Source organism: Papio anubis, chromosome 7 (assembly GCF_008728515.1).
Source record: "Papio anubis isolate 15944 chromosome 7, Panubis1.0, whole genome shotgun sequence".
In the NCBI taxonomy this organism is placed as follows: domain Eukaryota; kingdom Metazoa; phylum Chordata; class Mammalia; order Primates; family Cercopithecidae; genus Papio; species Papio anubis.
Window position 1 is genome coordinate 41080818 of NC_044982.1, and position 14090 is coordinate 41094907.

At 39.5% G+C, this 14090-nt stretch overlaps 1 protein-coding gene across 8 annotated transcripts in view; it reads right to left on the reverse strand.

Annotated features, from left to right (window-relative positions):
* Positions 1 to 14090, reverse strand: part of FUT8 (fucosyltransferase 8) — a 344473-nt gene that overhangs the window by 280132 nt on the left and 50251 nt on the right. For 4 of the 8 annotated variants that reach the window (XM_017961257.2, XM_021941313.2, XM_031668043.1 and 1 more), the window contains one exon: positions 2943 to 3040. The exons of 2 other annotated variants lie outside the window; for them this stretch is intronic. The gene's annotated coding sequence lies outside the window, so the exon portion shown is untranslated. Of the gene's footprint in view, positions 1 to 2942; positions 3041 to 4782; positions 4928 to 11438; positions 13094 to 14090 lie in introns of those variants that run through there. 2 more of the 8 variants (XM_031668044.1, XM_017961256.3) reach the window with 2 other exon arrangements.

The following is a 14090-nucleotide window of genomic DNA, read 5'->3' on the forward strand; positions in this document are numbered from 1 at the left end:
CAAGATAGGATCTCAATTTTCAAATATTAAAAAAATATGCTTATATTGAATATATAGCTAGAAAAATCTAAACTTTATTTTCTAACAACCTCAAAATATTTTATGTGAATTAAAGCATATTAAATTTAAATTTAAATATCGCTTTTATTTTCATAAATACTTTACATAAATATTGACCTTAGAATTGTGGTTTAAAATCTAAATACCCTAAAATCCTGAAGAAATCATGACTTCTGAGCACAGCATTATCTTCGACTCTGTGTTGCATTTGCCCACTGAATAGATAACTATTATCTTTCAGAAGTATCTCTAAAATGCTCTGACTCTGCCTAAAATGTTTTTTCTATTTAAGAAATGCTCTCTGACCACGGCGCCTCACATCTATAATCCTAGCACTTCAGGATGCTGAGGCGGGCAGACTGCTTGAGCCAAGAAGTTCAAGACCAGCCTAGCCAACATAGCAAAACCCCATCTCTTCTAAAAATACAAAACTTAGCTGGACATGGTGGCACACATTTGTAATCCCAGCTACTCGGGAGGCTGAGGCAGGAGAATGGTGTGAACCCGGGAGGCGGAGCTTGCAGTGAGCTGAGATCCGGCCACTGCACTCCAGCCTGGGCGACAGAGCGAGACTCTGTCTCAAAAAAAAAAAAAAGAAAAAGAAATGAAAGGAAAAAAAAGTTTTAAAAAAATGTTTTCGGAGAACACAATACGGCAGGCCACTTATCTATAGAGATACTATGAAAGTTACATAATTCAACTAAACATGTTCAGAAACAAGAAAACAGTTTAAAGTTGCAGTAAGTCTTTTAGTGTCCAGGCTTAGAAGCTAGAGTCTAAACCATCCAACATTTTCTCAGTCAGAGCATAATACTTTCTCAAGACCTTTTTATTTCTATAACAAATAATGAACTACAGTTTCCTTATAAATATTCAAATAGGGTTTCAAGCTACTTTTTGAGGTCATTAATTTCCCCAAGGCAGAAAGACAGTTTCTATCCTTTCATCCTACATATTCATTCAAGAAAGTTTAAATTGACTTTTGCATGCCCAACCTTTACCCTGTTTAAGTATGTTTTTAATATAGAAGAATTCTAATGTACTTGACATTTATAGATGACTTTTGAAGCTACCTATATGAGGTTTAACGATATTAATCTATCTGTATATTTCTGATCTACCATATATTCAAGAAGGCTACCTATTATCTCCAAAATCAGGAAACACCACAAGTTCCAATAGATCCCCTTTCTAATAATTTTACATCATTTCTCTTTCTGTACTCAAAATGACCATAAATTGCAAGTTTCTTCCCATAGCCACGATGTCCGTTGTGTTCTCCTTACGTTTTAATAACATTTTTAAAAAGAAATGCAACCACAGCCTAAAAGACAATAGTTAAATCATTACCGCTCTTTAACATTAGCAACAACAAAAAGTAACTTCTATTAGTAAAAAGTATATGGGGTCGGGGGATGAAGAAAGGTTGATTAATGGGTACAAACATACACCATACACTTAGAAGAAATAAGACCTGGTGCTCAATAGATCAATAGTGTGATTATAGTTAACCTTTGTTGACTGTACCTTTCAAAATAGCTAGGAAAGAGAATAATTAAAATGTTCTTAATATAAAGAAAAAATGAATATTTAAGTTAATGGATATTCCAATTACTCTGATTTGATTACATAAAGGTATTAAATTATCACATGTACCCTGAAAATAAATACATACATCTAATATATATCAATGCAAAAAAAAAAAATTTTTTTTTTAAGACAGAGTCTCACTCTGTCACCAGGCTGGAGTGCAATGGCGCACTCTCACCTCACCACAACCTCTGACTCCTGAGTTCAAGCGATTCTCCTGCCTCAGCCTACCAAGTAGCTGGGACTACAGGCATGCAACACCATACCCAACTAATTTTTGTATTTTTAGTAGAGACAAGGTTTCACCATGTCGGCCAGGATGGTCTCGATCTCTTGACCTCATGATCTGCCCACCTCAGCCTCCCAAAGTGCTGGGATTACAGGTTTGAGCCACTACGCCCGGCCAAATTTTTTAAAGAACATAGAATCACATTTTTATTTTTTAAATGTATGACTGCAGTTTTATGATCATCAGAAACTACAAACAGCCTAAATATCCATAAACAGGTAAATGAATAAACTAATTATGGTATCCATAAAGTGGAACACTACTCAGCAATAAAAAAAAAAAAAAAAAAAAACTACTGATACACAACTACTGATGCACACAGCAACATGAATAAATCTCAAATATATTATTCTAAGTGAAAGAAGCCAGGATTTAAAAACTACATATTAAATGATTCCAATTAAATGACATATTGGAAAACGCAAACTATAGGGATAGAAAGCGATCAGCGATTGCTAGGGATTGAGGTATAAGGAGAGGTTAACTACAAATGAGCAACATGAGCAAATTTGGAAGGTTTGGAAAATGCTTTAATTGTGGTGGCATATATTTGTCAAAATTAATAGAATGAACGCTAAAAATAAATAAAAATGTTAATGTAGGACTGAAATCTGGACAAGAATACCTTTAAAAGTCAGCTACTAAAAATGTCAGAAATGTTTAAGATGAGTTGCTTATTTTTAGCACCAAAAAATGCCACACAACGATGCCAAAAGTTAATGTATCGCGTTCAACCACAACTTTTTATCCAGCCCCATAATTTAAACTACAAAACTATTTAAAAGGAAGTAAAATATTTTTCAATGTATGCAGTGAATATTGTACACAGTAGGCAGTAAGAAAATGTTTCTTAACTAATACACAATTTAACAGAGCTTAGACTGACTTGGCCTTTCTACTTTACTGGTACGTAACATGTAGCTTTAACCACAAAATTATCTATTTCTCAAAAATATTAACACATAATTAGAAAAAGGAAGTGCTGTCCACAAAATACACTAACCTGAATTTGTCCAGTTAATCAACAAAGGCAATAAGTCACTTTATCTTGAATAAAAAGACCATTAGGGTCATTGATATCCTCTGAGCAAAAGCAGCAACCTGGAACAAAATAAAAATATATGAAATTCAGCCCTTGACTCAAGCTTCAGTTAGCATTATTTTTTATATATATATATATATATATATTTTTTTTTTTTTTTTTTTTTGAGACGGAGTCTCGCTCTGTCGCCCAGGCTGGAGCGCAGTGGCCCGATCTCAGCTCACTGCAAGCTCCGCTTCCCGGGTTTACGCCATTCTCCTGCCTCAGCCTCCCAAGTAGCTGGGACTACAGGCGCCCGCCACCTCGCCCGGTTAGTTTTTTTTTGTATTTTTTTTTTTTAGTAGAGACGGGGTTTCACCATGTTAGCCAGGATGGTCTCGATCTCCTGACCTCGTGATCCGCCTGTCTCAGCCGCCCAAAGTGCTGGGATTACAGGCTTGAGCCACCGCACGCGGCCTATTATATATATTTTTAAATCCCTTTAACTTTTCCTTACATAGCCAATCACAATGAGACGTGACAATGTGCTAGCAGCCCTCATTCTCAGAGCCTCCTCAGCCTTGGTGTCCACTCTGGCGGCGCTTGAGGAACCCTTCAGCCCGCCACCGCACAGTGGGAGCCCCTCTCCAGGCTGGCTGAGGCCAGAGCCTCCTCCCTCTGCTTGCGGGGAGGTGTGGAGGGAGAGGCGCGGGAGGGAACCGGGGTTGTGTGTGGCGCTCGCCGGCCAGTGCAAGTTACAGCCGGCACCGGCACGGGTATGGGTTCAGCCGGCCGGCACATGGAGCGGCCAGCTGGCGGCGCCAGCCCAGGGCAGTGGGGGGCTTAGCACCTGGGCCACCAGCTGTGGAGGTTGCGCCAGGTCCCCCAGCAGTGCCGGCCCGCCGGTGCTGCACTCAAATTCTCCCCGGGCCCTAGTTGCCTCCCCATGGGGCAGGGCTTGGGACCTGCAGCCCACCATGTCTAAGCTCCCCATCTGTGGCCAGAGCCTCCCCGACAGGCACTGTCCCCTGCTCCATGGCGCTCAGTCCCATCGACAGCCCAAGGACTGAGGAATGCAGGCACGGCTCAGGACTGGCGGGCAACTCCGCTTGCAGCCCCACTGCAGGATCCACTAGGTGAAGCCAGCTGGGCTCCTGAGCCAGATGGGGACTTGGAGAACTTTTGTATCTAGCGGGAGGATTGTATGTGCACCAATCAGCACTCTGTATCTAGCTAATCTGGTGGGGACTTGGAGAACTTTTATGTCTAGCTAAGGGATCATAAACACACCACACACCAACCAGCACTCTGTGTCTAGCTCAGGGTTTGTAAATACACCAATCAGTACGCTGTGTCTAGCTCAAGGTTTGTAAACACACCAACTGGTACCCTGTAACTAGCTAACTCTGTATCTAGCTAACCTAGTGGGGACTTGGAGAACTTTTCCCTCTAGTACTCTGTGTCTAGCTCAAGGATTGTAAACACACCAATCAGCACTCTGTCAAAACGGACCAATCAGCTCTCTGTAAAACAGACCAATCAGCAGGATGTGGGTGGGGTCAGATAAGGGAATAAAAGCAGGATGCTCCAGTCAGCCAGTGGCAACCCGCTGAGGTCCCCTTCTGCCCTGTAGAAGCTTTGTTCTTTCTCTCTTTGCAATAAATCTTGCTGCTGCTCACTCTTTGGGTCTACGCTGCCTTTACGAGCTGTAACACTCTCCACGAAGGTCTGCAGCTTCACTCCTGAAGCCAACGAGACCACAAACCCACTGGGAAGAATGAACAACTCCAGATGCGCTGCCTTTAAGAGCTGTAACACTCACCACGAAGGTCTGCAGCTTCACTCCTGACAGTGAGACCACGAACCCACCACAAGAAGGTCCAGACACATCTAAACATCTGGAGGAACAAACTCCGGACACACCATCTTCAAGAACTGTAACACCGCGAGGATCCACGGCTTCATTCCTGAAGTCAGTGAGACCAAGAACTCACCAATTCCGGAAACAATAACATGCAAATTCACTTATTTTGTACATTGACTTATTCTGTAAGTAGCCCTTTCCAAATGTCAACAAAAAATGGGTTTTCATTTTGCAAATTATACCCAAACTCAGTAACACTCAGTGGCTTAATTTGCTCCATAGTTCAACTTAAAATAAGTTAGCACTCATATAATTTGCTTTGTGAATATAAAATTCTTTAACTTTGTCTATCTTTTAACATAAAAGGCATTCAGAAGTATACCTCTTTTCAGACCAAAGCTCAAAATCTTTTGTATTTCTCCTCGATTTTGTATGACACCTCGATTAGCTCTGTAACCTAGTTTCTCACTATCTTCTACACAAACTTCCACTAAAGCCAATTTAATTTTCTTTCTTTCCATAGAACAATCTGTTTATTCTCAGCTGTCGCCCCACAATACACCATTCATTTTTTTAAAAAACAGGGATTTTTTTCTCCTTTATCAATCAATGCATATCCATCAGCTTTCTCAAAATCCATCCCCTCTATATCTCCCTGCCTAACAGCTGACATAATCATTCTATACTCCATTAATCTTCGCTAGAATATTTTGCTACCTTATACATGCACCATCTCATGCAGTCTTTTGATCAGGGACCCTTCTCCTACTTCATTTGTTGCTGCCTCTCCCTCATCCAGTATCATGTTTGGCACACAGTAATCAGTATGATTAACTGAAAAGTGAAATGGCCTTAATAAAGATTCACACATCAAATGTTCACTGAGTGTGTAGTATGTGCAGGTCACCAAGTACAAAAACCCAAGAACAGTACAAAGACACAATACATTCTATAGAAATGTGTCTTTCTGCCAGTCGCTTTACTCTTACGTCAACAACATGAGATTTTTCTCTGATTGACATTATTAATTGTGAGAAGTAGTTTTTCTCCAATGACATCAAAGTCTACTGAAAACAATTTTAGGCAATTACAACTAATATAAAAGCAATATCACCAACTTAAACTCCTCCCACCACGAAGGTAATACAACTATTTTCTTTTTTTAAAGATTTTAAAATTTATTTTGTTTTACTTTATTGTAGAGACTGGGTCTTTCTATGTTGCCCAGGCTGGTATCAAACTCCCGGGCTCAAGTAATCCTCCTGCCTCAGCCTCCCAAAATGCTGGAATTGCAAACATGAGCCACCTTGGAGTGCAAAAAACCAAGAATAATAATGCTTTATTATTTACATTACCTCATAGATCTATTTGAAGAAAACATAGTCAACTACTCCCAAAGCCCATAAACATACAATTACCAAATAGTCATTAAGTCTAAAATCAGCAAAGGTTTACTGTAATTCTTTCCTGTAACTTCACCCAAAAGTCTTTGCCAAACTCCACAATAATCCAATAGTATGAAATGTATGCCTCCAGCCATTATGGAATAACTGGTAACAGATTTACCCTCAGATGGTAAGCAACTGCAAAACCACACAAAAATACATGACCGTTTCCAGACAGTGAACAACAATTAGTATAGATCTGTGTTCCCTGAAACAAGAAAACAAACTACATAAGGCCTATGACCACACTGGCTTTCTGCCTAGAGACATGTTCTAGATACCCTTGCCAACACGGAAATTCAAAGCAGAATACAGCAGTTCTGCTAACTTGAAAAGAACGGAGTTTGGAACAGTGGAGGTGGCAAGAATTACTAGAATAATATACCAGAAAGGAGAAACTTAAGCAGAAAAAAGCTATAGATACGTACATTGGGGTCTACTTGAGTCGTCAACTAAATACTAATCTACACATGCTTAGGGTGAAATTCCATAAAGTCAGACAAAAACATCTGCCAGGAGGTAAAATATGAACAACTCCGGGTTGACACTGAGCTCGGAGACATCTGAGTTCCATCCAGCCACAGTAGAGGCATCTCTTTACACTCTAGGCAATAGGTACAGACCTCAGGAGGGCTAAATTTGTCCTAGAATAAAGATTACTCTGTAATGATCCCAACAGAGCTTAAAAACAAGTCTTGAATGGACAATATGATCCTCAGTTTAACATCTGTAACCAACAGCCAGAATGGAAAAGTCTCATAATTCATGAAGCATAAACTATTCAGAAAGGTTTTGCCTAGTAGTCAGGAAAATTAAGTGGTTACACTTAACAAAGATTAAAAGCAATACCTAAAAGTTAAAAAACACTTTCAAAGAACTTCAATACAGACCAGGAAAAAGTTCAAAAAATATCTACAGGCACCGGGGCTGGTGGTACGCACCTGCAGTCCCAGCTACTCTGGAGGCTGCAATAGGAGGATCACTTGAGCCCAAGAGTTGAATACTGCCATGGGCTATGATCATGCTACTGCACTACACTATTGCCCAGGCAACAGAGCAAGACCCCATCTCTTAATAAAAAAATAAAAATAAAAATAAAGAATATAGGAATATAAAAATGTCCAGCACCCAACAAGGTACAACTTACAATGTTTTATTTTACATGCCTGATACGCATCAATTAATTAACAAGTAGGTTAAAAAAATTAAGGCAAGAAAATATAGCCAGAAGGAGAGTTATCAATCAATCAATCAAAACCAACCCAGAAATGACAGGGTTGGTAGAATTAGGAGACTAGGACATTAAAAGTTATTATATATCTGTTCCATGTGTACTAAAAGCCAGAAGAAAGGTGAAGTATATTAAGTAAAGACACAGAACAAAAAAGACCCAAGTTGAACATCTAGAAATAAAAAGTAGAAGACTGGAGGTCCTCTACCTGACACACCTGTTGAATTATGAAGTTTTTTTGTCTGATGGATTCAGGCCCTATTCCTAGCCATGTGTGAGCTGAGTATTGTATTATTCCCTTCAATTCATTTTCGGTGGTTCTTCCGCAGCTTCCTGTAGTTTCCTTACAGGCATATATTGATCACTAGTCAACTGAATTCTTGAAAGGAATTTCTACAGATCTGTGAAGTTCTGTCTCTTGCAGCTTTCTCCTCTCTCGTACTCTACCTTGTGAACTCTAGCTGCCTTGGCCCCCCAATCTCCCAGCTAGCTCCACCTCTTCAATACAGAGAAATCTCTAGGCTCCTTCTAGGTTCCACTGCTTTGTTCCACCCCTACAAACTCTCTCTAGGTGGGAGCTAGAGCAACTGCATGATCTCGCCTAATTTGTTTCCCATCCCTTGGGGATCAATGTCTTTTGCTGCTTGATGGCAAATGTCTTGAGAACTGTTGTTTCATTATTTTGTACCATTCTTTAGTTGTCTTAGGTGCAAAGACCATCCCTGTTAGTCCATCTTATCTGGAAACACTGCATTTTTAAAGGGGGACTATGAACTAAATTAACTTTGTGACAGCACTAAATGCTGAAATTTCCTAAATATTAGATGTATTCAATAAATACCACTTATATGTCAATACGTTATCCTAAAGTGAAGAAGCATAAATAGGATCTAAGAATCAGAAGGAACTCATATGAAAACAAAGTATTACCACAGGGGAAACAAAGTATTTAAGAAATGCATATTATTGACAGGAATGGGGGACAGAGAAATTCTAGGTAGAAAATGGCAGGTCCCCAGTAAAACCTCACCCTCAAGCCAAAAAGTCTAAAACCGTGGCCTAAAGTGAGAATTTATATCCCTGTTTTCCGGCTCAAATGTTGCCTTTTCCTAAGCCACCCACAGCCCTGCCCCATCCCATCCTGTGCCTATGAAAGCTCCAGACTCAGCTGGTAGACAAGACCACAGCTGGACATCAGAGAGAGGCGGCTTGACTTCAGAAGGACAGCTTGATGGCATTACTAAACAGAAGAATCTGGCCAGAGGTGGTTGAACTTCCCAGGGGAAGATTACCTACCCACCCTGTCCCCTTTCTTCCATTTCCGCTGAGAGCCACTTTCATTTGCAATAAAATCCCCTGCATTTACCATCTTTCAATTCATTCATGCAACCCCATTTTTCCTGGGCACCAGACAAGAGCTCAGGAGCCACAAAAGTGTGGATACAAAAGGCTTTCACACTGGCCCTTTGCCCTCACTGGCAAAGGGCAGCCACCTCACACAAAAAGGCAAAGGGTCCACTAAGCTGTTAACACTTAAGCTGTCCACGGACAGCAGAGCTAAAAGAGCACTGTAACACACCCTCTGGGGCTTCAATAGTCACAGTTACCCACTTCTGGACACTGCTGTGGGGCCTGCACAGAGTTCACTCCTGCTGTGGCTAAAGCATCTGGCCGGTTCTGGCACCCACTGATATGCACACTCCCTCCTGCAAGGGGTAGAATGCAGTGGGTTCGAGTGAGTGGAGGTTGAGCCCTCTGACGCCAAAGTGGCCGGCTGGTTCCAGCACTCATTCACCCCAATTCCCACACCCGTTCACTTGCGCACTCCCTTCCACAGAGTTAAGAGTGGTGGGCTGAGGCCCGGCACGGTGGCTCACGCCTGTAATCCCAGCACTTCGGGAGGCCGAGGTGGGTGGATCACGAAGTCAGATCATCAAGACCATTCTGACTAACATGGTGAAATCCCGTCTCTACTAAAAATACAAAATATTAGCTGGGCGTGGTGGCAGGCCCCTGTAGTCCCAGCTACCCGGGAGGCTGAGGCAGGAGAATGGCATGAACCCAGGAGGCGGGGCTTGCAGTGAGCACCACTGCACTCCAGTCTGGGCAACAGAGTGAGACTTTGTCTCAAAAAAAAAAAACAAAAACAAAACAAAACAAAAACTGGTGGGCTGGGTAAACGAGGCACCCCTGTTGCGAGTCCCACAAAGGAGTCAGGGAAATATCCTGCTTCATTATGTAATAGAAAAAAATGATCAACCAAGAAAGTTTACTTTCATGATAGCTGAATATCAACAGCATCCAAAGAATAAACAATATCCAGCAATCAGCAATAAAAACCCAATGTAAGAAAAATCCCATTTTAGAAAAGATACAAACTGAAAGATTTCTCTGAGAAAAAATAAATATACCCGAAAAGATACAACCAAGAGTGCAGCACATAATAACATATCCATGTCAAATATATGGAAGAAATTATTCACTTAAGAAGAAATGCTATACTTGCTTATCATTAGTGGCACTAGAATTCATTCGAACATTACAAGATTTGCTGTAGATTGTACATGAACATAATAAAGGAAGAGAAGCAAAACGGTAAGTAGAAGTCTTCAGGAGAAATAGAATACCTATAGAACTAAATAAACATGTTATCTCCATGATGGAAAAAAGAAAGTATAGAGAAGGAAAGATCTGTTAGATTTTAAAATAAAGAAGTACAAAAAAAGAGGCTAGGAATCACAGATTTTATTTTCAATCTGTAATGTTGAACAGAGTCAGTCATTTTTACCCACACTGTTAGGAAGAAAGAAGACTGTGAGCTAAACTGAACATACCCTAGGTGAAGAAAAACAGTAAATGGCCCATTGAGTCTCATCTTTAAAGAAATACATCTTGTTCTAAAAAAGGAAACCACACACACATGCATACAAATACACATAAAATCACATATGAAATGAAGAAGAAAACCAAAGTCATGGGAAAACATTTTTAACAGATGACAAAAACAAACTTTCATCAGTGGTGAAATTGGTCACTTTTAAGAAAAAGAGGAAAGTACTGTGTTGATAATAAAAGGGCTATTTACCCATAAAAAGTGAAAGCTATAAACATGTTTAAAAAGCTAAGTATGACTCAGGCACTACTGAATCTCGTAACACTGATTGTCCTAAGGTCATTCTAGGTTTCCCCAAAGCTGGACTTCAAACAGGGAGATGCTTCAACCAAGAAAGTGAGCTTTCCACGTGAAATAGGGTAAGGTAGGGGTGGGGACAGCCTGGAAGAGGCTGCTCACCATAGTATGGGGTATGCTGCTCACGGCTAAGGTAAAAAAACAGTAAGGCAGGACCTCAATGTCTTCTAGCTATGGGCCAATGTTAAGAGAGAAAACACAAGAAGGATGAAAGCCTCAGAGGAGAAAAGCACACTGACAATGGTATATTGCTTCCTTTCCTTCTTTCTCTGTAGTGTTGATATTCTAAGTGACTCCAGTATATCAACAGAAGCTGCATTCTTTCTATTTTGGCAAAAAGAAAAATAGTTAAGGTAGGTGATAAATACTAACAAAAACTAGAGACTAAAATGGATTCTAGGAATAAGTGAAAAAAACAAAAAAGTCTGTTTTGTCCACTATTTCAACAAAAATGAATTCATCATTGTAAGACTGTCAAACTCATATTTATTGGTAAGCAAATGTTTCCCATAATTATTCTGACAATTAACATTACTTTACAGTAAAATAAGTTATAACTAATTTATTCACTACTCCCCCTCCTTTGGTGAAGTTGTCTACATCATCAACATAAACTAGTACGAAATCAACTATGTTAAATTTTGTCTAGTTTCTTACCAATTAAAAGGGTCTATTTATTTATTCATAATGGTCTAGGTAAATCTGTCCTAAATTTGTAAGTTCTATTTGACATTACAAAATCAATTACCTTGTTTTCTTCCTCCTTCTCAAACCAGGCTAATATGCCAAAAATCACTAAAACAATTTAAGTGATTTCTGTCATCCTTAATTCATAAATTTATTCATATAAATAGCTGTGTAAAATCACCTAAAATAAAAAATAATCTGAAAATTATAAAGGAAAATTGTATCAGTATATATTACAATCAAGATGCTTTTATAGTCATTATCCTTTCAGTTAGTCTGAATTAAGAAGGTAAAATACCAAAATTTCTGTTACAATACCATCACTCTTTCTAAATTCCCATGGGACACAGTTTGAATTTATAAATCCTTTTCAACTTCCTATACATTGTAACTGGTTGTTTTTCCCACCCCATCCCCAAAAGATTGGGCACACCATGAGAACAGAGCCTATATCTATTCACCCTTATATCCCTTAGTGGTTTCTAGCACACTACATTAACACATATTATATTTAGTATTTTCTACTCACCAATATCCCTTCTACCTATCTCACAAGGATATTGCAAGGATCAAATAGTACAATATTTATGAGAGTATTGTGCTTGAAATATTGTGCGGATATCAGACGTATTTTATTTCATTATTGTCTATGATTATTCTAAATCTTAGCTGGCAAGTAGTGATATGCTATAGGGAATGAGAACAGAACAAATGATCCTTCTGATAAGCATGAGTTTGATGGTTGCTCCATTGCCTCCTTTATTCCACCCCCCATTCTATAGGTTCTAGACCCACTTAACTCATGACCAAAGCTTTCATCACCCTCTACCCACATCATCCCAGCACTCTTCACCACACCACAAACATCATCTGGTGTTTTTATGGTTTCTAGTACCAGCTGCACTTCCAGCTCCCAATCTATAGTTCATAACCATTGGATTTTTTTAGCTACTATCTCTAAGCTATTTCTTAGTGGGTAAGATAAAGAGGTAGAATCAACAGGTCAGGGGTCTTATGACCTAATACTATCCCTGTGATACTGAATAAATCATATCTGTTTCTGTGCCTTTATAAAAACACCAATATAAATATGTCACACTGCCTTAGTTGCACTAATTTAGGTAGGATATGAGGAGCCCAGAATCTGGTTATCGTGCCTTTCAAGAACACATTCTGGCATTGAGAAACCAATCCTGAAACAGAAATGGAAGAGGCTTAGTACTAGTCCCAGCTCTAAACAGTAATTTACTATGTGATCTCGGAAATAACATATCATGTCCCTAGACTTCTAGATATTCTCCTATAATGAAGGAACTGGAATAAATTTTAAAGGTCTCCTCCAGATCTAAATTTCTGAGATGAGAAGCCTACACTGCCACCTTCCAGGGGCCATTAGAATTTTTCAGCTTGTATTTCAATCAACCTTTACCACTTGTTACTAAATATGCCAAAAACATTCTAATAATTCAATCAGACAAGATACCATTTGAAAAAGTGGTATCTTACCTAGCATTGAAAAAATGGTATCTTGTCTGGTTGAAGAAAAAGAATTTTTAGAAGAAAATATTTTATATAATCTTTGTCAAAACATTCCTTTCCAATCCAAAAGTCCTTTTCCTTCATTATTATAAAATAAAGGTATTTTCCTATAATGCGTCAACATAAAATGTACAACGATTACACTGCACCTTGATTTACTGGAAACTAAAAAATACAGCTTATATTCACCAACAAACTCAAACAAAATTTACTTTCTTTTGGTTTTTTTTTTTTTTTTTTTTTTTTTGAGACAGAGTCTCCTTCACTGTCACCCAGGCTGTAGTGCAGTGTGGGACATCAGCTCTCTGCAACCTCTGCCTCTCAGGAGCAAGTGACTCTTCTGCCTCAGCCTCCCAAGTAGCTAGGATTACAGGCATGCACCACCATGCCTGGCTAATTTTTTGGTATTTTTAGTAGAGACCAGATTTCACCATGTTGGTCAGGCTGGTCTTGAACTCCTGACCTCAAGTGATCCACCCACCTTGGCCTCCCAAAGTGCTGGGATTACAGGCAAGAACCACCATGCTCAGTGCAAAATTTACTTTCTAACACCGGTCCAGGACACCTACAGCACTTTATATTTAATATTTTTCTTAATTTAAAAATGGTTTCAGATTAACAGAAAAGTTGCAAATGGTACAGACAGTTTCTATACACCGTGTACCCAGATTCCCCTATTGTTAAAACCTCACACTGCCCTGGTACATTTGTCACAATTAACAAAACAATGTTATTATTCATTAAACTCCATAATTTATTCAAATAAATATACTAAACATCCAAAAATAACTTCCAGCCAGGTGCAGTGGTGTTCACAACTGCAATCCCAGCACTTTAGAGAGGCCAAGGCAGGAGGACTGCTGGAGCCCAGGAGTTTGAGACCAGCCTGGGCCACGCAGGGAGACTCTATATCGACAAAAATTTAAAAATCAGCCGGTCATGGTGGCACATATCTGTGGTCCCAACTACTCAGAAGGCTGAGGTGGGAGGACTGCTTGAGCCTGTGAGGTTAAGGCTGCAATGAGCCAAGATTTCAGCCCCGCAGTGAGCCAAAATTGCACCACTGCACTCCAGCCTGGGCAACAGAGCAAGACTCTGTCTCCCCACAAAAAAAAAAAAAAAAATTCCAAAACAAAAAGCAAAACTTTTTTTAAAAAAGATGAGAACATACAAC